This window comes from Thermobia domestica, chromosome 16 (assembly GCF_964235325.1).
Source record: "Thermobia domestica chromosome 16, izTheDome1.hap1.1, whole genome shotgun sequence".
NCBI classification, from domain to species: domain Eukaryota; kingdom Metazoa; phylum Arthropoda; class Insecta; order Zygentoma; family Lepismatidae; genus Thermobia; species Thermobia domestica.
In genome coordinates this window covers 89663678-89674380 of record NC_137469.1, presented here as the reverse complement: position 1 = coordinate 89674380, position 10703 = coordinate 89663678, and the positions used below count along the sequence as shown (strand labels likewise).

At 36.3% G+C, this 10703-nt stretch overlaps 1 long non-coding RNA gene across 1 annotated transcript; it reads left to right on the top strand.

Moving 5' to 3' along the window:
• The first annotated feature begins 1769 nt into the window (after positions 1 to 1769).
• On the top strand, positions 1770 to 9725 carry LOC145672782 (uncharacterized). Its single transcript, XR_014128651.1, has 3 exons — positions 1770 to 1862; positions 7511 to 7615; positions 9489 to 9725. It is a non-coding gene; the product is annotated as an uncharacterized LOC145672782 (long non-coding RNA).
• Positions 9726 to 10703: the final 978 nt, after the last annotated feature.

Sequence of the window (10703 nt, the reverse complement as noted above, 5' to 3'; positions counted from 1 at the left end):
GGAAACGAGCTACCACCTGAAGTGTGGGGGAAGCGTAAAACAGACAACCAGCTCACCCCTGTACAGACTAAAGACCTCTTAGCAAGAGAGAAACTTTTGAAGAAGATTTTCTGCCAGTGCACCAAAGACTGTAGTGGCAAATGTGGATGTAGAAGACCCTCAAGAAACTGTTCTATTTTATGTCAATAGAAATTGTTCCAATGGCATCCCCGCGTTGGACAATGAGGAAGATGACGCTGAAGAGATATAATCCCTATCCATCCCTGAAGAGACAGAATCCCTGGAAGACGTGGAAACTGAGGTGGAAAAAACTATAGATGAAGATGAGCAATATGAGCCACCACCTGAGCCAATTGCCGGACCCTCCTGTCCCAAGAGAGCCAAAACAACTGAAGTCTCGTATTAATAATTTTTGTATAGTTTCAATGAATAGCTGAAGATATATTAACTAATAACTCATTTCAAAGAAAATTTAATGTTCTACGATTTTTTTTTTTTTTTTTTTACCTAAGGACTTGGCTGAAGTTAAGGGATGATTTACTAAAACGCAAATTTTGTCTACAAAAGTGAGGGAGGAAAGTGATTTTTGTTAATTTGCAATTTTCACAAGCGGATATCTCGAAAACTATTAGGAATAAGGAAAAAAGGAATAGGAACAATCTTGTAGGAAATTTTCTCAGCTTTCTATTTGAACATAAAAACTTTTTCATTACGACGCACTGTTTTCGAGATATACGCGAAAACCCGTAAACAGTGACTTCCCCGCTCCTCTTGCCCCCGCTCACCTCGTAGGTCCGGGGGCTTTTTGTATGTTTACCTCCTAACTACTCCAAACACAGCCCTGAAGTCAAAAATTCTGTAACCGGCAATATCCTCTACACCCCACTTTTGAGCGTTCATTGACTGGACTATCTACAGCGATGTTGAAATTGTAAAATGTTTTGATTCAAACACTATAAGCGTGTGTCCTCCCTCACTCCCATTCCATTTTAATTTTTCCCAGTTACTCTTGTCTGAAGTGGAATAAGGCTCCATGCACAGTACGTTGACGCAAATTTTGTGTTATGGTTTTATCTTTTTCAACGTGTTGACAACTCTGTGCAGTGGTGACTTGCATTTCCCGTTCAAGGCACAAAGGAAAGTAAAGTGTTTGCACTGTTTCAAGAAATAATCCTGCGAATTCCAGCATCATCGATGCTTACCTTTGTCACTCTTAGTATTTTGATTATGTAACTTTGAGAGCAAATCAAAATGACATACAACGATATGTATATTGTGTATGAAAAGGTACTTTTCAATAATAAGCGTAGTTAGTATCAGGCGTAAGAAGACAGACGCTTAATGCTAAACGCGCGAAGTAGCACTCTGTGCCGCCATGGATGATTGAATGGACCAAGAAGTGAAGTCTGTGTTACAAAATCGTTTATTTAACGAATCATCGTTTGAAATCCCACAGAGCGCATCACAGCCAGTGGACGTACATATTAGATCCAGAACGTCCAGTTTTAGTACATTGACTTATGCGTAACATCCATTGGTTGTCCATATTAAGTTCGGCAATGGACATCCACATTCTGAACTTGTGTGGACGGTCCATTGGATGTCCATATTGCGTTCAGAAGTGAATATCAATTTTCTGGACTTCAGTGGATGGTCCATTGGATGTCAATATTAAATCCACGAATGAAACGTCCACGGACCTACATTATCTGGATAAAAAAGGGACGTACGGAAAACAACATTCAATTGTTAGTGACGGCACATGCGCAGATCCTTGCACAGTGCACTCTTAGCCGGTTTGAATTGAGTGGTTGATTAGAAGCGGAGTGAAGAAGAGAGAGAGAATAGGAACTGCGAAAAAGGTAAGATATGATGAGTGATTTGTTTATATAGATTTATTCCGGTGCACCATTTATTATACAACTGAAAGTTTCTGTGTATGTGGACAAAAGTAAGTCATTATCAATTATAAACCAATTCTTAATTAAGAAGGAACAATTCAGGACGTGGATAACTTCACTATTACGTCGACATGCCATTTCAAATCTTATATTCGGGTGTATTATAATAGGCTGGGGTAACGTAGATGGGCACATGGGAATTGGTAATATTAGAATATAATAGGTATATATATATATATATATATATATATATATATATATATATATATATATATATATATATATATATATATATATATATATATATATATATATCAGTGAATTCGGATGGTGAAGGGTGTAATAACACCCTCATATAAGATACTAGTGAGGTTCGTTCCTTCTGTACCAAAGCTCAGGACTCAATTCGACATTACTGGAGAAGACGGTTCTACCAAATTTTGACAGATTTCTTACATTCCCAGGTTAGATTAGAGTTTTGTATTTCTTTTAGCCCAGCATGCACAAAATGAGGAGCTCCATTACTACTTGCAGATTGACTTCAGGAGGGCTCAGTATGGGTTAACTACTGTATCGCCGGACCAATTTTAGAAAATTTACCAGATAAATTGGAAAGTTTCTTTTGGTTCGTGAGTAAAAGTAAGTTGAGGGTAATAGTTACCAAAATACTTGTTGTCGTTAGTTATTTTTGATATTGTAAGCTACACTATATATATGGGGGGCGGAAGGGACTATTTGGCGGTATATTTGTTATCATTTTTGGGAAAGGCAGTGCATAAATGACAAGATTGTGTCATATCGTGATTGAGTTTTATGAAGTTATACAAAAATGAGTGTCAGTTGTCGAAATCGTGTGAAAGGCATGGTCTACTAAACAGACAAAAAGTTTATTGTGACTAGTGTAAACAAATTGAAGCTACAGAAAAGAAGAGGAACATTTAACCAAAGCTAATCGAGAATAATCTAATTTAGTGCATTTTGGTACTTTTTTGGATTGCATGCAGTACCTCCCCCAAAGCTGTGCAACACATAAGGCGTGCATTTTATGAAATGAACTGATTGATGAAATTGTTTTTCCGCCATCCTCGTTTATGCGTATACTCATCGCCGCTGACGCGTCTGCTCCCTACGGACGCTGTTTCTGCTCTCCTGTTTTGACTCGGTTAGACGGCATTCGTGCTTTTTCCTGGCCACGTAGCACAAATTAGTCAGTGTTTTATGGACTAGTTTTTATGCCATACGTTCACATCGTATTTCGAACAATAATCATTGTCAAGTGAGCCAGGGCCAATTTCTAGTATTTTGGGTGAGAAACTAAAAAATATTCCTTTTCTTATTTTCGTATTCTGGCAATACAGCCATAATGCCATAAGTATAAATACATTGCGGATGTGAGCTCCTCCGTGGCTAAGTAGTTGGCGTGCGAGACCCGAGTTCGATTCCCGGCGAGAGCTCAGGTGGTTTGGATTCCACGTTAATCAGTAAGTTTTCGTGTTATATAGCCTTACTGATGAACGGGACGTTAAATTCAACAGCAACGACATTGCGGATACCGGTTCTAAAAGACGGGCCTGAGCCTAATAAAAAAATTACGGGTGTGTGGCATAAAGCCTACAGTGCATGATGATGTACCAACTTGTGCTAGGTGACCAATAAGAAGCACGAATGCTATATTCCCGAATCAAGGCTGGGGCGCGGTAGAGAGGGCGTACGTCCGTAGGGAGCAGGCGTCTCAGCTACGAGAGTTATACGCTAAACGAGGATAGTGGAAAAGCAGATATACACATAAAATACTTCCACTATCACTCGAATTCAATTTAGTATAGTGTGTACTGACAGTAATTACTCATATTCACACTTTCATTTCTTCACGAAATGTGTTTCCCATCATATTTTACCCATAAATTTTCTATTTGGTGGAATCGTTTGCTTGGATGAACCCCTCAATTAACATAGCGAGCGATAGCGAGTAAAGCCGGGTTGTTAGAGACCCGTAGGGCACATTACTCTCTTGTTTTATTACAACTGAATGGGAGGCGAGTCAATGTTCTGCACCCCTGCCGCTTGAATATGTTGATGCTATATGAAATGATTTGGGAAGGATCTAGATAACTGCTCCATTATTATGTGCATTTACATCAGGTTAGGTTAGGCCTAGTTTGTTTCAGAGTATAATGAGAGCTCTTGGACATTTTACACTTCTAGTTATCGCTTAAAAGCTCTTGTCGCATCATTTCTCGTTTGCTCAGAGGAATAGGGTGAACATGTATTCGCCAAGAGGTGCTTAGTCTCCACCGAAATTGCATACAGCACAACCCAGTAATGTGTATCGTTAGATTTAAATAAGGAGAAGTAAAAAGGAAATAATTTAAATATGAACCTTCCCTCTGGCCCCAATCGACAATAGTACAAGTTCCTTGAGTCCACCTCTTTTCCTTTTACCTTTCTTCTCTTCACCTGCTTCCCCTTCCCCCTTCTAATCACTTATGCTCCGTCGTTTCGTAAATGAATGAAAATTATATTTTTGAGTTTTACGTCCCATGTTATACCTGTTACGCTAAAGGAGACGGTGGTGATGATGAGAAATGAATTAAATGGTGGAATGAAGAAAGTGCGAGGAAATGGGAGAACCCCGAAGAAACCCACGCACATGGTGTTTGTCCACCACAAATTTCACTTGGCGAGAACAGGGTTTGAACCCGGAGTTAAATGCACCAGAGGTGAACGCTCTACCACTGAGCCATCGTTTCGTAAAGTGAGAATTCTTCAAGTCATCTGAAGGCATTATTTTATAGTGAAGATACGCTTTCACAATACGATATACTAAAAACTTTTAGATGCAGTGTTTATCTACTTAAACATATCTGCAGATATTGTAATATAGGTACTGAAAATACTGCACAATAAAAACTGAAGATGCTGGATCATAGACACCCAGATGAAAGTAGTCGCCAAATTGTGTATTTCTATGTACTTGTTATTTATTTTATTTTAATTTTTTATTTTTACTTATTTTTTTCTTCTGAATTATTTTTTCTCTGTTCTGCCTGAAACGCTCCCGCATTTCAATACTTCAGTGTGTAACTTATCGTTACAGTGATTAGAGAGAGAGAGAGAGAAACTCTTTTCATACCCTCCCCCTTTTCCGTATAGTTTTTTTATCGTGTATTTAAGTATCAGCGCTTTGCCAAGAAACAGAAATGTCAGTTAATAAATAAACGTAAAAGGTCTATAGCATCAAATTTTTTGGGGGGGATCATAATAGTAAAGTATATTATTTACTGTATCCTTTATATTTATTAAGTTGAAATAATTACTAACAAATGCTAGCAGTGATATTTTTTTCTTCGTCACATCTGCCACAGGTGGATAGAAGAAATGTCATTGGTTAAAGATTTTAGCTCTCAGATTTCTAGAAGCTGGGAGTAGGAGATGTAGAAGCATCTTTTCTTCGAATATCGGGGTTGGATTAACACGTACAATGTAACTATAGAAATTTTCAATGTTAAAGTTTCGGCGTAAAATGTATATCGACCAGATGAGGTTGAGTGGAAATTAGTCGCAATTCGGTGTGTAAGTGAAGACGAATAGTGTAATGACATCTATGCGTATTGATATCTTGGGAAACTTCATAAATACGTCCATATATTATTTAGTAACGTTATTATATTATATATTTACAATATTTCCAATAACGAGGAAGATTTAGTAAGGAAAAAGTAATACAAGTTAACACATCCTGTGTTTTTTTTCATTATTTCGGTATTTTCCAGTTTTTTGTTGTACTTTTATTTTCATTCGAATTAAGTACTTTCTTCCTACTTTGTTTTGGTGTGAGAGGATATTTTCATCTCCTTGTATACTTCATGGCGTTTGTCATTATTCCTTCGGGGCAGAGCGGTGTGATGTGGAGGGACATGTGTGTGAGCTCACAGTAAGAAAGTTTAACGTTATTTTCCATTACCGATGGACTTGTACTAATAACTATCCGATTTAATTTTAAGATTTCCTCCGGACATGTAATTTATTCCTATTTACTTAGTTCACCTTTTGATTAGAGTAATTTCTATTATTTAAATTTTCTTAAACTGGATTTTTTTTTTATTTTCCTTTCTATTATCTTTGCTTTTTAACCAACTTTTGGTGGTAACGAAGTTTGTTTGTTATATAGAATTTGTTTGTAAATTCCAATTCTGAAGGTCGTCTAGCGGAGACGAAATAACTAAGACGCAGTTACTAAGGGGGAACTTTCTAACGGTGGTCCTCCTTCGTATCTCTGCTTGGTCACAGACTTATAACTGGTTTGAGGATAGTATAATTGGTCTGTATTGAGAGGACCACACGTTTTTGGGGTCTATGTCTAATTGTTTCGGTTTAAGTCAACAAATGGTTGTAAGTTTTGTAAGTCCATAGCACACCATCTCCAGAATTAAATGGCATTTGCAGTACTGTCCTAGTAGAAATGCAGTGTTAGGTTCATACGTGTAGCATGTTGCCAGAGACACGCGTCTGAAATATAAAAAATTGTCAAAAATATTGCATCATCAATTTGGTTTTAGTCTTAATATTTAAAGATTTGGTTTTAGTCTTAATATTTAAAGGCTAAATTGTAAGCTGTAATGGACGTAGATAAAATTGCAATTGATTTCATAATTTCTTCTAAGACAATAATGAATTTTTATCCAGGATAACACGGAAATAAAATTTACTTGAAAGAAAAGAGTTGGGTTGAAAATGGGCTGTAGTGTAATAATTTGGCGTGCAATGACTCAAATATGTTTATCTCCTTTTTTAAAAAAAAAATAGCACAATTTTTATGTTGCACATTTAATGTGCGATAAATATATTTTCGTAGTAAATGGGCTCAATGTTAGATAGATAACATTTTTGAAGTCGATTACACATATCTACCTTATAACATTTTTCCTTTCAATTACACATAATATATCATGTCTTGCTCTAAATTAAAGTTAGAGGCAGCGCCGTAACTTAGATTTTTTGGGGGGGAAAGCATTAATATTTGAGCCCCCTCCAAAACATTGTTTTGGATTCCCCACAAAATTCGAAAATAGATCTCGTCTTTCCATCTTTCTCTTACTCTTTGTGGGCCCTCCAGCTCTCTGCAGGGCCCATTTCGTACATGACAAATTAACTAAAGGGACAATATTTAAAAATGTCAAAGCCATAAGAATAAAGATTTCTGGGGCACTTAATAATATAGACATTTTTTACTGAAGTGGGTTCACGACACATTTTTGTTTTATCTACCTGTTGTGTGCTGTTTTGTGTATGTAATGTAGTGAACCTGTTTGATGCTTCATTTATAATTACATGTATTACAGTATATGGAATAAAAAAATTGTCTTAAAGTAGGCCCCCTCGAACGGCGGGAAGCTTCCCTGGAGGGGCAGTTGCCCTCCCTGCCCCCACAAGTTACGGCCCTGGTTAGAGGCAAACAGGCATGATTATGTTAATTGCTGCAAAATTCTTTAGTTGCTGTTTTTACATTTTCTGGTTATAACTAGTTTAGATCTCATAGATTTGCAGATGTTAGAATGTCAAAATAATACACACAGACTCAAGTATAACACTTATTCTTCTTTCCACAGAATCCGTAGAAAAAGCTTGCGGGACAGTTACAGAGAAAAAGTGGAGACGATAATTCAGAAGCGGCTGCGACGAACGAAGGAGAGACAGGAGGGAAGAGAACAAAGGTTAGTTATGATTTATTGAGCAAGTATAGTTTTAAGTTATAAAATTCAACAAATTTCCAAAGTAGTAAAATGATATTACGGTTGTTTTAATGGATTGCGTAGAACATAAGGTAGACGAACAAGATAACGTACAGAATAGAAACTGAAGTTTAATGTACCCTGGCAACAAACTCTACGATACCAAGAAGCTGTGTTGTATTGAAGTAATAGTATACTTGCTTACAGTTACCCGTTTAATTTAATTTTTTAAAAATATCAGGGTGTTTACTCAGTGTTTAACAAAACTTTTGAAAAGAAAAATGATAGTTTCACCGAACAGCTTGATATTCATTTGTATTCATGCTACATAAGTAGTAGATTAAGATACGAAACTATAAATAAATACATAGAAATGCTTAAACCTTTTAGGATTTCCATTTTTGAGTTAACCTGAGACTTTCACTCAAACAACTACTGCTTCCTTAATATCTGTCGTAGGATCAAGGTTCATACCTTGTTTCTTAAGGATAGAAGATACTTTCCAATGGTATCATTCGCTTGTCCGTATTATACACTAGAAACGAAAAAAAAAACTGAGACATTTTTTGGAAAAAGGAAATAGAAATTTTTGCGCCCTTCTGGCCCGGGCCTGGGTACAGTCATGGTTCAAACGTCATTTTCTTCAGTATAACGAGCTCTTTCTAACAGTACCACTACATGTCCGTATCGTACACATCACCGGAACAATCGAGACAATCGGAAATTTTTCAGAAAAACTCACCGCTTCGGACCCCTCCGAAAAACACTTGAGCCCCTCGTACCCGACCCTGGTTTCACATAGGGATCTCAAAAAAATGAGAAATACCTAATGGTGCACGCAATCAGTATGCAAAGTTTCAATCTGATATCTTGCAAATTAAAGGCGTGAAAAATTTCTGAAATTTGTTTTATGAAAAATTTCACGCCCCTCCGCCCCCACTTGGCGTCGCCAAGTTCACCATCCGGTTTCAAAACGCATCTGCGGTGTTCTTTGGTCCATCCTAGACTTGGCCAATAAAAAAAAACCGGCTTAAATATTTGTTATAGAACCTAAATAAGCGATCAAATACGATGTGGTAACAGAAGTTACTATAAAGCCTAAAAGGGTTAAGCTTTGGAAACAGAACGCCACTGTTGAGCTTCGCACCGCCGCCACCTGTATATATATTATTTCGGAAAGGTGGGGATATATTCGTACTTATATTTTTTTCCGATATTTTAGAAAATCGGAAAACCTTTAACATTCTTCGATCTTACAATGGAATGAGAAAGTCTGTTTCTTAGATGGAACGACTTTTGGGAGTTAAACTTGAAATTTGAGATTCATTGTATTGTGCTTGAACAGAATAAAGTATGAAAAGGAAATACATTTTGTGGCCCAAGGCTACAAGAAAAAAAGTAGATTTTCAGAAACTTGAAACTGCCGCTAATAATACATTTTGTAATTTGTATTGATTAATTTATTTTTAGTTTAACGTCCGTTTCAGCAGCGAGGCTATATGAGACGTGGACCTACTGATTAACGTGGAATCCGAACCACGTGGGCTCCCGCCGGGAATCGAACCCGGGTCTCCCACGCTAAAGGCGCGTATGCTAACCGCTTAGCCACGGAGGAGCTCATTTTTGTAATTTGTAGTTCAATTTGGAATTTGCATTGTAACTTTGTATACCTTTGAGTCCCGTTTGTATAGTTTAAAGCCAAAAGGTCCCAAGTTGAATCCGTCATGTAATTTTTACTCTTTAAAGTTAAACATAAAGAACCTTACTTAACAGCAACCTCATAATCTGATTTTAATTTTGATCGTTGTGATGTTGATTATACCTAGAATTAATTTTCCCATTTTCTTAATTTCAGAAAAAAGAAAAATGGAGCGCACGAAGAAAGAATCTCATGATATATCAGTGAGAAGGTTAAAATTCACTTGCTTTTAAAAAATATTTATTTTAGTAACAATATTATGCGTTTATAATACATTTCATAATCAAGAATAAAACATGTATACGAAACTTTTAATATCATTGAGATGCGAAAGAAAATCGTATTACAATCTTATTCAATATAAAAAGACAAATATTGTGGAGCAGTATATGTAATTAGAGGTAATCCAATAAAGTATATTGTTATGTTATTCGTTTCTTTCTATGTTACGCCTTTCTTATTTTTTAATGTATATAAGTTCAATAATTTGTAACGTTCTCGGCCATTAATGGATGGCATGTTTTGATTGAAGTTAATGTTTCTCCTATGAGTATGATAATATGCAAAAATAAAAGGGGGGGATAGCGTTAAAAAGTTTTGGTCATCATTTGTTTCAATATGAGAAGTGAAGCGTAGCTGTCTTGTCTGTTCTCAATACTAAGGAAAAGGGAGAACTGATATTTCCAAATGAATTTGAAACTTTAGAGTGAATCGAGGGAAGTTTCGTTTTGTGATATCTTTCTATGCATCTACAAAGAGTGGAAGAGAATGCAGGTTTGAAGCTTTTTTAATCAACAAATTGTATTAACTGAAGCGTATGGGCAGAATACTTTACTTTGTTAATTATATTTTGAGTTCTCATTTTCGGGAGATAAGGATGCATTATTGTAAGGAAGGATTAATTCATGTAAAATTGGATCTAGATTTGCTATTGATACCGAATCTTCAAATAGTTTGACCTTTCAGTAGATAAAAATCGAAAACCAATTATTTTCGTGGAACACAGAACAAGAATTTTGACTGGAAAGGTACGAAATATTAAACGTATTAAAAATATTTCTCATTGTTTTTTTGTTTGCTCATAAAACTTTATAGTATAAATGTTGATGTGTGTATTTGTTGACTGATAGTAAAAATTGATGGAAGATGGCTTATTTAACCCTTTGGGGATCTTGGCTTTTTGGGCTATTTTTGAGACTTTCAGTCAAGCAGATACTGCATCGTCACTATTTATCCTAGGATCATGGTTCATACCTCATTCTCTTCAGAATAGAGCTGGCTTTCAAATGGTACCACTTGCATGCTCATACCATATACCAGAAGCGGGAAAAAAATTTTCAAAGTGAAAATTTCGGAGGGAAAAATTTTTTT